The sequence below is a fragment of the Pristis pectinata genome, chromosome 28 (genome assembly GCF_009764475.1).
Source record: "Pristis pectinata isolate sPriPec2 chromosome 28, sPriPec2.1.pri, whole genome shotgun sequence".
Taxonomy (NCBI): domain Eukaryota; kingdom Metazoa; phylum Chordata; class Chondrichthyes; order Rhinopristiformes; family Pristidae; genus Pristis; species Pristis pectinata.
In genome coordinates, this window is record NC_067432.1 from 20,634,555 (window position 1) to 20,651,102 (window position 16,548).

The 16,548-nt window shown below is 40.9% G+C and overlaps 1 protein-coding gene across 5 annotated transcripts in view; it reads right to left on the reverse strand.

Annotated features, from left to right (window-relative positions):
* Positions 1-16,548, reverse strand: part of sema4ba (sema domain, immunoglobulin domain (Ig), transmembrane domain (TM) and short cytoplasmic domain, (semaphorin) 4Ba) — a 340,196-nt gene that overhangs the window by 105,258 nt on the left and 218,390 nt on the right. Inside the window, exon 1 of one of the 5 annotated variants that reach the window (XM_052040701.1) lies at positions 9,317-9,430. The exons of the other annotated variants lie outside the window; for them this stretch is intronic. The gene's annotated coding sequence lies outside the window, so the exon portion shown is untranslated. Of the gene's footprint in view, positions 1-9,316; positions 9,431-16,548 lie in introns of those variants that run through there. 5 annotated transcript variants of the gene reach the window in all.

Here is a 16,548-nt window from a genome sequence, read left to right on the forward strand (position 1 = left end):
TAGATCAGTGGTGGAATTTAAGGAGAGCTGAGACAATCAAAACAGAGATTGATGGAGGATTATGTCAAACTGCCTATGAATAATAGTTCAGATGGCTGGCACGGACTTGTTGGGCTGAAGGGCCTATTACTGTGTTGTATGACTCTATGACACTGCTTCCATTGACCAAGCACCACCATCATATGTGGCTCTGTGTGCCATTGCTTTCTCCATCAAGGAGGATGTATTAGGGTAAGTCCATGGAGGCAGGAGGAGAAGGGGGTAGTTTGGCAACGAAAGACACTGAAAAGAGATGATGAAGGAGTTTAAGTATGTAGTAAACAGTATCTCTTTGCATAAATTTGGCATTGCTCAATCTTCTGAAATGCCTGAGAAATTCTGTGAGATGGGAAATAAACTTAAATAACTCTCAATCCTATTCGAGTTGACAGAAATTTCAATTAAGACATCTTGCAATGCAGAGGACAAGATTTCATTACAATCAAGACCAAATCGCTTTCATGCATCTGGCTCAATCATTTCATTGATTCTGTGCCAACATCAAGAAAGAACATCCTGTTGACTGAGATGATTTATTGACATTTAATGTGTGTTTGGCATAATAGCAGTCACTCTCAGTGGGCTTTCAGACCATGGTGATCATTTTAAGCACCCTTTTACCATATATTCCAAGGTAGTTCTGCTTGTTTTAGTAAATCTCTGATGAACATGACATTATTACACCCTAGCACAATGTTCAACAAAACTGCATACCCATCCACATATCAGCTTCACTTTTCTTGTCATGAAACAGATGTGGACAATTTATCCAGTTTCGGAAGATCAAACTGTGACTCTCTGATGGGCTCCTACAGTGATAATCAATGTATTTTAAATCATTTGTTCCCACTGAGTCACAGGAAATATGACAATCCTAGTTTAGGAAGTGATACATTAGGAAAGATGTCACGGTCATGTTAATATGATTCACTGAGATGCCATCAGGGTATGAGGTTTTAGTTGTGATGAGATATTTGAGGAGATGGATTATTTTATGCCAGACAGGAACCTTAGGAGGGGAACTAAGAAAGCTGTTCAGAATTCTGAGAGATTTTGATTGGGTATTTGGACAAGGCTATTTCCATAGCTTGGTGAGATGCTAGTGAAAGGATACAACTTTAAGATTATAGAGCAACAAACAATCTGCTGGAGGAACTCAGTCCTGATGCAGGGTTTCGACCCTAAACACCGACAATTCTTTTCCTCCCACAGGTGCTGCTCGACCCACTGAGTTCCTCCAGCAGATTGTTTGTTGCTCCAGGTTCCAGCATCTGTAGGTCTCTAGTGTTTCAAGTTTAAGATCATTGCAGGAAGAACAAGGGGAGTATTAGCAGAATCTTAATCACTGGGCATTGGAACACAAATGGATGGATGGATGAAATGATCATAAATGGATGGTTCTTGCAGAAAGATAGAATGGGTGTTAAAGGCTGAATGGTCACCACCTGTGCCATCTGCAACCCTAGAATCACAACCTGTGGACATAAACTGGAGATACCTACCTTCCTGCAGCAATTTTGAAAGAATTCAGCAGTTTAACTAAAATTGAATTTAAGCTTACTGCTTTTTCCATTTCATTGAGCCCCTGAAATTGCAGTCAGCAACATTTTATTTTTTATATATATGAAGGATTCTCCTGTAACATTGCTTTTGTAAAACTGCTGTGCTGCAGTTCTGTTAAAGAATGTTCCATGAATTACATGGTTTCTCTGTCCATGTAATGGAATGGTGATATCTGATCAAACAGTCACATAATTCTCAGCCAGATTTAACCTACTTTGCAACGTAATGCTGTAATCATCACTAAGTGCACAACTTTCTCGACGCAAATATGACAGCACAAACCTTCGCGACTTTAGCTCCTTAGGATCTTGGCACTTGTCAGAGCTCTCCAATCTAACACTCTAAATACCTTCATAATTTTATATAATCAGAGCAGCAATGCACATCACAGTAAGATGCAGAGCTGACAAGCTGATAATCACACTGTCAGAAAGAACAGAAAATGAAAATTAACTTCTGATTTTTGGCTTAAGATGAAAAATAAATATGAGAAATGAGAACATTTATAGCTGTAAAAGAGGGCAGACTATAAATTCTCAATCACTGAAGCAACGGAATCAATTTGGATGAAGCAATATCAGTTCTAATAAAAAACTCTTTCAACAACAACACCACATTGAAATGCATTCACTTTGGAGTTTAGTTTTCATGTACATTGGCCACTCTGATGTAAATCTCTTCTTCAGAATTCACAGCATCTAAAGTACCAGGAAAACTAAGCATTTAATGAAGCATTTAATGCTTAATGGGTTGGTGTATCAAACAATATCCTTCTCAGACAAGTAGGAGGCATCTTTAAAGGATGCAATGAAGATGCCTTCAATCATCTCTCTGCTGAGCACTTGATCTCATTCGGATGTTGTGTGGGTACAGAACTATTAAGCTAACAATAGGCATTCTATCTCTTTATCCATTGCAAATTACGGTGAGGATCCCTCTGTAATCCGTCCTTGAGTAACTTCGAATGACTTTAGGGGAGGTTTATGGACCTTCAGGCTGGGAAGTGCAGAAGGACCAGAAAACACCAGGGAAAAATAATTCCAAAAACTCTTTCCCTAATGTTTTTCAAATCACGTGGACACAAAGCATGCAAAGTTATCTGCACATTCAAAGAAGTTTACAACTTCAGTGTTTATGACAGTAGATGTGTGCAGAAGTTTATGTTTTCTCTGCCTCTCTCTAGTCAATGTCCTTTGCTGCTGCATGCTGATCTTCCTACTTCCCTAGACATCTAGCATCAATGTTCCTGACTTCCCACCAGAACTGCCCCTCTCCACCTTAGTTCTAGACAGGTGGGTGGGGATGGCAGGGATTGGTATGGTACAAGGAAAGAGGCCACTTTACCGCCTGGACGCACAGACATCCATTTTGTGGAGATCCTTGACAGCTCCGAAAGGCATTCCTCTCTCTGGGCATCTCTCCAGAGCCAGAGCAGGAAAATGAGGCCAGGAGGCCAAATCTTTATCTTGTATCCATGGCAACGCTGGGCTTGCACATTACGGATTCTCTGGAAGCAGCCCAAGGAAACATAAAAGGAGATGCCAACCTTTTGTTATACCAGTGTCTTGCCATGAATTTTCTGCCCCGGGTTTCCTGATCTGACTGAAAATTGGGCCTATTCAGTTTTTCATGTGTCCTCAGGTTATTTTTTATATTCCTCTGTAGTTTGTATTTGGTTTTTCTTTTGGTTTCTTGCACTTCATCAGTCCCTGGATCCCCTCTGCCAGCCTGACAGGAAATCAGGCCATTGTACGGACTTGCAATCAGGAAGGCTTATACCATCTCTGTGAACCTGCAAGACTGGTCACACAGGCATGGAAATGTAGTTTACAGAAACAAGCTGAAAACTCTCAGCAGGTCAGGCAGATCTGTGGAAAAAGTGAGTTAATGTTTCTGGTCAAAGACCCCTTGTCTGAAACGTTAACTCTAATGAAGGATCTTTGACCTGAAACTTTAATACTGTTACTCTTTCCGCAGATGTCGCCTGACCTGCAGAGTGTGTCCAACTGCTTCTGCTTTCACTTCAGAATTCCAGCATCTACTGTTGATGGATTTTCAATGGAAATCTAGTTGTTACAGTAGTTTTTCAGCAACCTGGAGACAAAGAGGTCTACTCTTATCCCTGAAAGTAGTTTAAGTGAACTTGAGTAAAAATAAATGGTGTGTGTGTGTGGGTTATTGCCACAGACCATGAAAATCACTAGATCAAATTTCAGGGAAAAGAAACAGCCACCTTCACCCTACCCAACCTATGTATGAACACACGCCTCATTAAGTAATTTACTCTTAATTCCCTCAGGCAAATGAGGGATGTTCATTTTCTGCGGCCTTGCTGGTATTGGCCAAATCCCAAGACATTTTAAGAAAGCTGCATGACATTTGCACAATTAGTTCTGTTGACAGGAAGTGAATGAGCAATGCTATCTGTGCTAGGGTGCAAGAATAATATTGGAATTTTGAAATCCTATTAAAAAACATGACAAGTTAGCATTCCCCTGAGATTTGATTCTTATTAGTCCAGAGAGAGTATGAGGCTCAATGATAAAGTGTTGCCAAGTACCCAGCAGATTGGAAAGTAGCAAACGTAATATTGCTTCTTAAGAAAGAAGGAAGCTATAACCATATTCTGTTGTAAGGAAAATGCTGGGCAACAACATTGAGGACATTAGTGAAATTTTGATAATCCACTCCCTGACTATTCAGAAATCCTGATGGCTCAGCATCTGGATCACCAGTCGATATTTGCCGCTCTCACATTCCACTCACTGGTGCCCCCCATATCCATGATCCTTTTCCACTCACTGTGCCATGGTTCCCATGCTCCCTTTCCACTTACTGGGGTCCCAGTTCCCACATTCCCTTCCCACTCCCCACAGCCCCAGTTTCTGCACTTCTTTCCACTAACTGGGCTCTAGTTCTTGCACTCTTGTTAAACCTATCCAGTTCACTGAAACGCTTAATAGACCACTGCGTAACATCTAAAAGAAGTGAATCAAAAGTGTTCTGGGTTACTAACATCCAATAGTCCAGAAAAGCAGCCAGAATGGCACCAAAGCTCCAAGCATCCTGGATTATTGGAATTTTCCTGCAGCAACAATGAGGATCTGCTGAAAAATTAGATTTCCCCCCTATTTTAAAGTGTTAAACATGTGCTATATTTAGTTTGAATGTACAAAGGGGGGAAGCCTCAAAACTTCATGAAATTGGGGAATTTTAACTCTACAAAAATCATTAAAGTGATGGCTGATTTTTACCCTGGTTCCTGATGGTAGATGCTTGCAGCTGTAGTACTTTTGCCACAAGGAAACAGAAGTTATAGATTGAAAGAACTGTTCCTGAGGCAGCCATAATACAGCAGCAGAATTAGCTGTCATAGAAGTGAAGAAAACAAGGAGTGGGGGGTGGACACAGCTAAATGTAACTATGCCATCTTCACCACCTCCACCCCCAACTGTGACCATTGGCACAGACTGAGTCCCATGCCTCTCATGACCCATGCCACTGCAATGCAAAACCTCATTACTCTGCAGAGACTGTAGTATGTCCAACTGCTGTGCATAGTTGTAACACTATGAGGCCCAGCATTAAAAGCTTCGGCAGGCAATTTACACAGCAACTCAGTGGGGTCCCAGTCAGGATTCTTTCATTCACATTGCTTTGCCAACTTGCATGGACTTTGCTCCTTGTTTGACTGGGAGCTACAAATGAAAGGCATAGGCTGCACATGATTGTCCTGAGGAAGGGTCTGAGGAGGAGCACTGAGGAAGGGTCTCGAGCTAAAACATCGACTATCCATTTCCCTCCATAGATGCTGCCTGACCCGCTAAGTTCCTCCAGCATTTGTGTTTTGCTCCAGATTTCCAGCATCTGCAGTCTCTCTTGTGTCTCCATGATTGCTCCATTCGCTTTTGGTAAGGTGGATAACCTGCTGATGATGTCATTTTGTACACAACTGGCATCAGTCATGCAAAAGTCAATCATACCTGGAACTGCCTGGTGTAATTTCTTAATAGGTGAGACTTCTGCCAAACCTGGTCACTATTGCATTAAGATACGCATCAAGTGAGCTTTATTATGATAGGTACATAATAAAAAAAAGACACAAATAGCTCCACTTTCTATGCCATAGAAAATTAGAGTCAATGTGGTTTTGTAAAATAAAAATCACGTTTAACAAATCAAATGGCATACTTTGTGGACCTAACTAGCAGGGTAGATCTGGAGAAAGTAGCAGATGTAATATATTTGGATTTCAAAGTAAGATATCATATAAAACGTTGCTGCATAAAACAAGGATTTACATGATTAAGGTTAATATATTAGCATATGGATATTATGGGAATTAAGGGATATGGGCTCCTGGAGGAAAATGGCACTCAGGATTAGTCATGATCTTACTGATTGGCAGTGCCATGGTGAGGGTTGAATGGTCTAGTCCTCCTCCTATTTCCAATGTCTGTGTGTTCTTGCCATGAGTAGAGGATTGGTTCAAGGACCGAAAAGAGTCAGATTAAATGGGTCATTTTCACATTGGCTGACTGTTACTAATGGGTTGACCTAGGGTTCCTATCTATTCATAATTTACATTAACGACTTAGATTAAAAGACTCATTATATCCAAATATATTGATGTTACAATGCTAAATAGGAGAGTGAGCTGTGAGGAGGATGTGAAGTATCTGCAAAGAGATATAGACAGATTGTATGAGTGCTTTTAGGAATGTGGGCATCATTGGTAATTTGTCACCCAGTTTTTCATTACTCCTGAACACAGTGAGTTACTAGGCCTCTTCAGCGAAAACTTAAGAGTCGACAACATTGCTGTGGGTAAGGTATCACACAAGAGCCCAACTTGATAAGGATGCCAGATTTCTTCCCCTGAAACACAGCAGTTTTTACTACAAAATGGTAGTTTTGTGATCATAATTGTTTAGACTTCTTGTTAAACTCAACATTATTAACTCAATTTAAATTTCACAATTGCCACAGTAGGATTTGAATTTGTGTCTCTGAATTGTTAGTCTAGGTCTCTAGATTAAGAATCCAGTAATTTAAGTGCTGTGCTACCTCCCTGGTCTAATGAGGGATCCTCTTGACTTGGTTCATGAGAAAGTCAACAGCAAGCATTTCAGAAAGCAAATGTTTTTCACTGCACAATGGTGGGAGTACAATATCAAGCCAAGCTTGCAGATACTGTATGGCAAGACCTCATGTGATCTCTGCACTTACAGAGGGAGATGCTTATCTTGAATCAGTGCTGCAGATACTCACTTAAGTGATGCCTGGGATGAGGGAGTTATCCTTAGAGGAGAAGTAAGATTGGCCTGTACTCAGTAGCATTTAGAAGAATGAGGGACGGTCTCATTGAGACAAAGAAGGTTCTTATTAGGTCTGATAGGGTTGTAGCAGTGTGGCTGTTACCCCTAGCTAGAGAGTCACTCAATCAGGGTTGGCCAAGTAGGGCTGAGAAGAAAAAAGATTCTTTATGCAGGAACGTGTAAGTCACTGGAATTCTCTAACTCAGAGACTTTAGGTGCTCAGTCAGACATGTAGGTTTTTGAACAGGATTAGCCACGATCTTACTTACTGATGAAGTATGCCTGAGGGGGTCTGTAAGAATAAATCCTGCTTTTATTTCTTATATCGTTCAACTGAAGAGTGTTGAATGCATTACTGGCACACGTGTACCAGCGGCAGTAGAATATATAAACCCTGTGAGATGAAGGACAAAGGTGCTCCAGCCTCGGCTTAATGGATTTGGAGCCTGTTGCTCAAAGAATCATTATTTCTGATGATGAAATTCAACCTGAAATTTAAAGAAAATAAAATTTTCACAACCTGTTTCCACTGAAATCAAGTGACTGCATGTGAGTGAATGGACTCAAAGGACTTCAGAGGTGTAGTGTTGGATTCTGTTTGTTCAGGCAGAGGCTGTGGATAGTGCTGGCAAGAAGAGCCATTTATTGCACTTCCCTTAATTGCCTTTGGTGGTGAGCCGCCTTCCTGACTGTGGTGAAGGAACTCCCACGGTGCATAACAATTATGATACAATTCACAGCCTAGCTTGGTTACTTCAGAGGGAAATTCACAGTCAACCACAGACAACCTGGATTCTCATGGACCAGACCAAAGGGGAGAAATTTCTTTCCTTAAAGGATATCAGAGGACCAAAGAGGTTTTTACAAAAATTTCTGGTGGCCCAAAATTACAAAAATTTCAACCCCAGTCTCCCACCTTCTCCCTGTAACCCTTAACCCCCTTACCAATCAAGAACCTATCAATCTCTGTCTTAAATACACACAATGACTTGGCCTCCACAGCCCTCTGTGGCAACAAATTCCACAGATTCACCAATCTCTGGCTGAAGAAATTCCTCCTCATCTCAGTTTTAAAGGGATGTCCCTTTATTCTGAGGCTGTGCCCTTGGATCCTAGACTCTCCTATTAATGGAAACATCCTCTTTATGTTTACTCTATCCAGGCCTTCCAGTATCTGATAGGTTTCTGAATGCCATCCTTCTGAATGCCATTGAGTACAGGCCCAGAGACATCAAACTATTCTCCTACGTTAGTGGTGTTTGATGCTGGGAGAACATCAATCATCCTCACTGCATCCAGCCTGTCGAGCCCTGTCACAATTTTGTATAAGTCTTCTCATTCTTTTAAACTCTAGTGAATACAGGCCTAGTCGACCCAATCTCTCCTAATATGACAATCCCCTCGTCCTAGGCTTCAGTCTAGTGGAACCTTCACTATACTCCCTCAATGGTAACTATATTACTTGTTTGGTAAAGAGACCCAAACTGGACACGATAGTTCAGACGTGTTCTCACCAAAGCCCTGTCTAATTTTATCAAGAGATCCTTACTCCTTTATCAAAACTTCATGCGATGAAGGCCAACATACCATTTGCCTTCTAAGTTATTTGCTTCACCTTATAGGTTTGCTTTCAGTGACTGGTGTACAAGGACATCCAGGTTCCTTTATACATCAACAGCACCCAATCTCTCACCACTTAAGTAATACTTTGCCTTTCTGCTTCTCTACCAAAGTAGTTAACTTCACATTATTCCATGCTATATTGTATCTACCATGCATTTATCCACTCACTCAGTATATCTAAATCACCTTGCATCCTCCTCGTAATCTCAGCAAGTTTTGTGTCATCAGCAAAGTTTGAAATATTACATTCTATTTCCTCATCTAAATCATTGATATATATTGTGAATTACTGTGGCCCAAGTACTGATCCCTTTAGTAACCCACCAATTAATACTTGCCACCCTGACTTTTCCTGTCTCTCAACAAATTTTAATTTTGCATCCTGAGCTCTTTCATGGGATCTTACCAAAGGCCTTTGGAAAATCCAAATACACCACAACTACTGGTTCTTCTTTATCTATTCTAACAGATGCTTCCTTAAAAAAAAAGCAGGATGTTTTTCAAACACGATTTCCCTTTCATAAATCCATGTTGACTTTGTCTAATTCCATCCATATTGTCTAAGTGTCCTGTTAACACATTCTTTATGATAGACTCTAGCACTTTCCCCAATTACTGGAACTAGGCAAACTGGTCTGTAGCTGCCTGTTTTCTCCCTCTTTTTTTTTGAATACTGGGGTTACGTTTATTACTTTCCAGCCTCCAGGGACCATTCCTCAATCTATACAGTTTTGGAAGATGTCAACCAATGCATCCACTATTTCCATGACTACCTTTATTAGTGCTCTGGGATGTAGATAATCAGGCCCTGGGGATTTAGCAGCTTTCAGTTCCATTTATTTTCCCAGCACTTGTTTTCTTCACCAAAACTAATTTTCTTTCATTCCTCCTTTTCATTAGACTCCTGGTTCCCTCGTATTTCCAGCATGTTATTTGTTTCCTCTTCTGCAAAGTTAGAACCAAAGTATTTGTTTAATTGCTCTGCTATTTCTTTGTTCTCCCATTACAAATTCTCCTGTTTCTAACTGAAATTACATTTGTCTTCGCTAATCTTTTTTCTTTCTACATGCTTGTAGGAGTTTTTACAGCCCAATTTTATGTTCTTTGTAACTGTACGCTGATTATTTTTTATTTCATAATCAAACTCTTGGTTCATTTTTGCTTAACTCTAAAGTGCTCCAAATCCTCAGGCCTGCTACTCTTTCTAGCAAAGTTTTATGCATCCTCTTTGTGTCTAATACTATCTCTAAATTGTTCTGTTTGCTGTGGTTGGGCCACTTTTCCTTTTGTGCTTTCACTCCAGAAAAGAATTCCAAAGTCAAAGTCGAGTTTATTGTCATATGCACAAGTACATGTGTGCACAGGTGCAATGAAAAACTTACTTGCAGCAGCATCACAGGCACAGAGCATCATATAAACAACATTCACAAGAAAAATATAAATTAAGCATAAATTAGAAATAAATTTATAAATGTTGCAATTCCTACATTTATTCCTACAGTGCTAGGCATTACCTATCCTGTGTCATGCTTTTTAATGAAGCTCCCCATTCTATCACAGCCAACTCCCTCTTCATAACTTCATGAGTCTGCTTGGTCTAAATTCAGGACTCTGGGAATGGACTTCCATTTCCAACTTAATGAAAATTCCATCATGCTTCCTTAAAGGACCCGACAAAACAACATTATTAACCAACCCCTTCTCATTGCACGATACTCAATCTAGAATAGCCTCTTCCTTGTTGGCTGCTCTATTTACTGGTCTAAAAATATCTTGTGCACAGACCAAGAATTCATCCCTCACAGTATTACTGCTAATTTGTTTTGCATTGTCTATATGTAAGTTAAAGTCACCTGTTAGTACTGAACTATCCTTGTCCCTTGCATTCTTAATTTTGTGTTTGATGCCATCCACTAACTTGCCACTGTTGGTTGGAGGCCCATAAACAACTTCTTCCAACATGTTCTGCCCCTCGATAATTCTCAGCTCAACCAAAACTGACCTTGAATTTTTTGAACCAATACCCTGTTTTCACCCTTCACCCACCCACCCCTCCTTTGTCTGCTAAATATCAAATGTCATGGGTGGAGAGACATACAGCACAGAAACAGGCCCTTCAGCCCACCAAATCTGCACCAACCATCAATCACCCATCTACATTAATCCCAACTTCCTCTTGCATTCCCCTCAACTCTGCACCCTGTCCCATTTCTCCTGTTTCCCACCTGCACACTACAGGCAATTTACAGTAGCCAGTTAACCTACCAACCTGCACAGGAAACCCACATGGTCACAGGGAGAATGTGCAAACTCCACAAAGACACCACCCAAGATCAGGATCGAACGTTCAGCACTCAAGATCAGGACTAAACCATGGTACCATTATGTGTTGTACCACCCCACTATGCCACCCCTACCCTTGGACCTGAATCCTACTCTTGGATATTCAACTTCCAGCCTTGGCCACCCTACAGCCACATCTCTATAAAGGCAATTATATTGTATCCATTTACATCTATTGACATTAGTATCTGTAGGTAAGGCTGAAAGAATCCTATGAGTGTTCATTATTGGGGAAAAGCAATTAAGAAATAAACTAAATGCTGAACCAGGTGGGCAGATCAAAGAATTCAATTAATCAGTCACAAATGCTTTTAGCAAATACATGTTGGCTTTTCTTGATTAACCCAACCTTTACAAAAGTACAAAACACCAGTAGAAAATAAATCAAGGGAGGTTCTGCTCAAGCTATTTAATAATAGAATTCTGAAATATCTTGTGATGAAAGATCATTGACCAACCTGAAAGAGTAATGTGAATTCTTTCACCAGACCTATTGCCTGACCTGCTAAATGTTATCTATCTTAGTCCACAATACATCCCAAATTGGAATAAAAATAGAAAATGCTGGAAACATTCAGTAGGTCAGATAGCATCCGTTCCGACAAAGGGTCCTCCACCTGAAACATTAGTCTGTTTCTCTTTCCACAGATGCTGCCTGACCTGCTGAGTGTTTCTCATATTTTCTGTTTGATTTCTGATTTCCAGCTTTTTCAAGCTAAAAAAAAGGAACTGCTAGGGGAACTCAGTGGTCAGGCAGCATCTGTGGAGGGAAATGGACAATCGACACTTTGGGTCAAGACTGCTGATGAGTCCAGATGAAGGGTCTCGACCTGAAACGTCAACTGTCAACATTTTTCGATGATACGGAGAAGAATCAGGAAACTTGGCTTTGAAGGGCTCAGTAATAAAGGCAAGATTAGAAAACACGAGTTCTTTACTTTTTAGACAGGCTGACAGCAATAGGACACCACAGAGGATTCAGGATATCAAAGTGTTGAGAAGGAAAATGGGAAGCTTTAGTTCAGTATAAATCACTTTAATAGTTTAAAAACATTAAGGAGCAACAAAAGAATAAGCACTCAAGGAACGTCTGGATTCTGCTGTGGGGGACAGGTGAACGTTTAAAATTGGTGACAGCAATTTGGTGACAGCAGCAGTTAAGAGTGATGACTGGGCAACTCCTCTGTCAGCAAGCCATCTAGTTTGGTGGCTACACTGGTGTAAGTGATTAACACTGAAATTATCCACAACATTTACATGTAACTATCCTCCACCCACTGCACTTTCTTCAGTATTACCCTGCTTTTATTGGGAGAAATTGCTGTAGTTTCTGTTTCGTTGGTGCTTTAAATAGATTTTGTTTGCTGAGTAAATTGTCATTGTGGTTCAATGAACAGTTACCTTTGTCACACCACATCTCTATTGACAGCAGTGCATCTGTCAGTGAAACAAGTACTATTAAAAAGTTCTGGAAGTAGACTCCACCCACAACATTGGCTGCGATCCAAGGGTGCATTAATCACCACTGTGAGTTTCCATAATTGCATGAGCATGCTGACATTGAAGCAAACTATAAACATTGAAGCAAAACTTTGAATTTGAATAGGTGGATTTTGAAAGTTTTTTCAATTGTTAAGGAATACCAGCATCTAGCTAGAAAATAGTTTTGCATATTATTGTTAGACTCACACAGTGGATTGATATGCTGACTTAAAAATGATTATTGTTTGTGTAAATTTATTCTCAATTGTATAAATCAGACATTAAGCAATCATTCTCAAAGAGATTACAAAATATTTTTTGAAGTAAATTGGTATTTTAGAAAATGAAGCCTTAAAATGATACCCAACTACACTCGGGCACAGCATTTTTTTCATTTAGTTATATGTAATTTTTTTTTGATTGAAAATACCTAAAAAGATCTAGTTTTCAAAACTGTTAGAATTTCGGTTGCAATTTGTACCAAAGTGGAATGTCTACCCCTCAGATTCATGCACTAATCTTGTGGTTCTTCACCAAACAAGTGTGTATCATGTTGCTGCTTAGTTACAAGATAAGGGAGTGACCATTTAAAACTCAGGTGTATAAGCATTTCTTCTTACAGGTAGTAAATCTCTGGAAATCTACACCCTAGAGGGCTGTTCAGGCTCGATCACTGGAGGTGTTAAAGAGAGGCAGATAGATTTTTGAAAGATCAGTGAATTGAAGTCTTTGGAGAACTGGCATAGAAGAAGAGTCAAGGTCTGGAGCAAACCAGCCATAACAGGGCAGACATGAGGGGCCAGGCGAATTACTCCTGCTCCAACTTTCTTGTGTGTTCCTGCTCCTTAGTACTTGATAGAAATAAATAGTCCTAGGAAGCAAATCAAACAATACCCCTTAGTGCTTTTCTTTACATGGATGAAGAGCTCCTAAAATAGATCATCAACCTGTATGCATACCAGGAGCCTCCTGATCGTATTCATGAACTTCCTCCACATTCTTAACTGCAACTGATATTCATTCACAGAAAACCAAATGAAGGCACTGTGCCAAATAGATGCTGCTATCACAAGCGATGGAACTAATAACCAATGGAACTAAGTAATGTTGGAATGCAAAACCAGCTAATCAGAAATGAAATACTAATAGAATTCTCAGTATAAATAAGATGACCACTGATAAGTCCAGTTAAAACGTCAGAGCATAGAAAGGATGTACACAGACACAAGAGAGACTGCAGATGTCACAAATCTGGAGCCACGCACACAAGGTGCTGCAGGAACTCAGCAGGTCAGGCAGCATCTATGGAGGGAAATGAACAGTTGACGTTTCAAGCCAAGACCCTTCATCAGGACTGATAGAAAGGATGTGATTGCTCTGCAGAGGGTACAGAAGAGATTCACCAGGATGTTACCTGGGACAGTGAACCTCAGATATGAGGAGAGACTGGATAGGCTGGGTTTGTTTCCCTTGGAGTGGAGAAGGCTGAGGGAGGTGCTAATAGATGTGCATACAATTATGAGGGGTATAGACAGGATAGACAGAAGTAAACTTTTCCCTGTAGCAGAGGTGTCTGTAACCAGAGGGCAGTGGGTGAAGGTAAGGAATAAGAGGTTTAGTGGGGATATTTTTTTCACCCAGAGGATGGTTGGAGTTTGGAAGTCATTGTTTGAGACAGTGGTGGAGGCAGAGACTCTTAAAACATATAAGAAGAATGTAGACGAGCACTTGAATCGCCAAGACATCGAAAGTTATGAACCAAGTGCTGTAAATGGGCTGGGTATAGATGGGTACCTGATGGATGACATGGACGGAGTGGGCCAAAGAGCCTGTTTCTGTGTTGAATGACTTGATGACTTGGACCAGCAATTTCTTCCTGATTTATCATAGAACCTCTGTCATAAAGTCACAATATGAGTGCAAATGATTTTTTTAAACTGTTTTGACGGAATGTCATAACAGAATCTGAAACTCATGCTAATCTCGGTTTGCTCACCTGCCGAGTGAGATTCAGGTACCTTGATTCCACATGCCAGACTTTGCTTTAGTCGGGTTCAAAGGTAGCCTCATCAGCAGCTGTTTTACTTGCATCATTGAAACAATTAGCATTCTCTCTTTCTTGTTAATATCCATCTGCTCTATTAATGTGTTACATCACAGAAAAACCTCCAGTTCTCTTTGAATGTGACACTATGTTAAAATAAGATGTAAACTGATTACTTGGAGTACAAACTGCATAATCCCAATAGTCGCAAATGGATATTAACGTATCCAAATATTGTATGTCAACTTGCTAATGAATGCACTAGGGATAGCAGTGAACATTTTAATCAAGTGTATAAAACCACAAGGGGCACAGATAGGTGAATGCACTCAATCTTCTGCCCAGGGTTGGGGAATCAAGAACTGGAGGGCATAGGTTTAAGGTGGGAGGGGAAAGATTTAATAGGAACTTGAAGGGCAACTTTTTTTTACACAAAGGGTGGCGTATATGTGTAATGAGCTGCCAGAAGAAATGGTTGAGGCAAGTACAATAACAACTTTTAAAAGACAATTGGATATGGGCATGGATTGGAAAGGTTTAGAAGGTTATGCGCCAAATGCTGGCAAATGGGACTAGCTTGCATAAGGAACCTTGGTCAGCATAGACCAGTTGGGCTGAAGGGCCTGTTTCCGTGCTATATAACTCTCTGGCTTTAAGTGCCTGCTTTGCTCTTATCTTCTGATTAGAAGGAAAGTTGTTGTCATTTGCACGGCACCATTTACAAGCTCAGGATGTCCCGAGGCCTTTTGCATCCAATGTACTGCTTTGCAAAACACAAAATGGCTGCAGCCTTTTCCTGACCCCAGTGGCGAGGCGGAGTTTTGTCACACCACTGCAGAAAAATGCCTTGTGTTGTGCAGGAGTTTCCTCACTACAACAGAGGAGACCAGCATTACTAGTACCACCATCCGCAAGCAGCTGTGGGAGTGGTAACTTTCTGAGGCAATTGAGTGACTGAGCATCTACCTTCATGGGCACAGCTGAAATGGGCCAACTGGAAGATCCGATAAGCCATCCGTTGGGCAGTAAAGATGGTGAACATTGGACCAGGGGATTGTGATGAGAGATATGCCATGCAACACCTTTTGCCAAAGCTAAACCACAAAGCTTTGCATTGTGCTCTTTGATGGGAATGTGTCTTAGTCTGGTGGATGGGTACATGAAGAATGCAGAGAAAATGTTATGGTCAGCACACTGACATTACAGGTAGTGTCTCACAGCTCCAGCGACCAGGGTTTGATCCTGATCCTGATCCTGATCTCTGGTGCTGAAAATGTGGAATTTGCATGTTTGAGTTTCCCCCAGCTGTTCTGGTTTCTTCCCACATCCCAAAGATGTGCAGATTGTTAGATTAACAGGCCACTGTAAAAATATCCTTAGCTTAGATCACTGGTAGGGAGCATCATGCGGGAGTTAATGGGCATGTGTGAGAGAATTGGTTACAGGGAAGTAACTTGGTTAATGGGATTGCTCTGAAAGTTGGCATGGACTTGATGGACCAAATGGCCTCCTTCTATAGAGTCAGAGAGAGAACAGCATGGAAACTGGACCTTTGGCCCATCGAGTCCGCACTGACCACGAAGCACCCAGTTTATATTAGTGCTACATTGCTCCCATTTTTTATTCTCCCCATGTTCTTTTCAAATCCCTGAGATTCTAGCACTCACCTACACACCAGGGGCATTGTCATAAGGAAATATGAAAAATAAATAAGAAACTGCCACAAAGCAAGATCCCACAAAGTGATGAGCTCTGCCTAATCCAAGCCCCAAGCGGACAGCTTGGTAGAGCCTTTCTCATTGGGTTTCACCAGTGGCTGCAGCAGTGTTTGGTGCCATCATGGCAGGTGGTTAGACAGCCAACCTGGGTGGAAGCAGCACAGACTGGCCAAGAAATGCCTTGGTTCCATTGTAGATGTGTTAGAATACTGACGCATGGGTCAGCCTCGCTGGTTTAGGCACAGCATCAGGAACACGATCTTCAAAGGGTATCTGATGCAATAGTACTGGCAGTGATTCAATGCTTCCTACAAAGGGAAGCAGTGCTTGTAGGTAGCATTACCACCACTATTTCGCTCAGCCATTAATGCCTTGTTACTCTGCTGATGCACAGGGCTTTGTCCTTAAAAGATTCAGT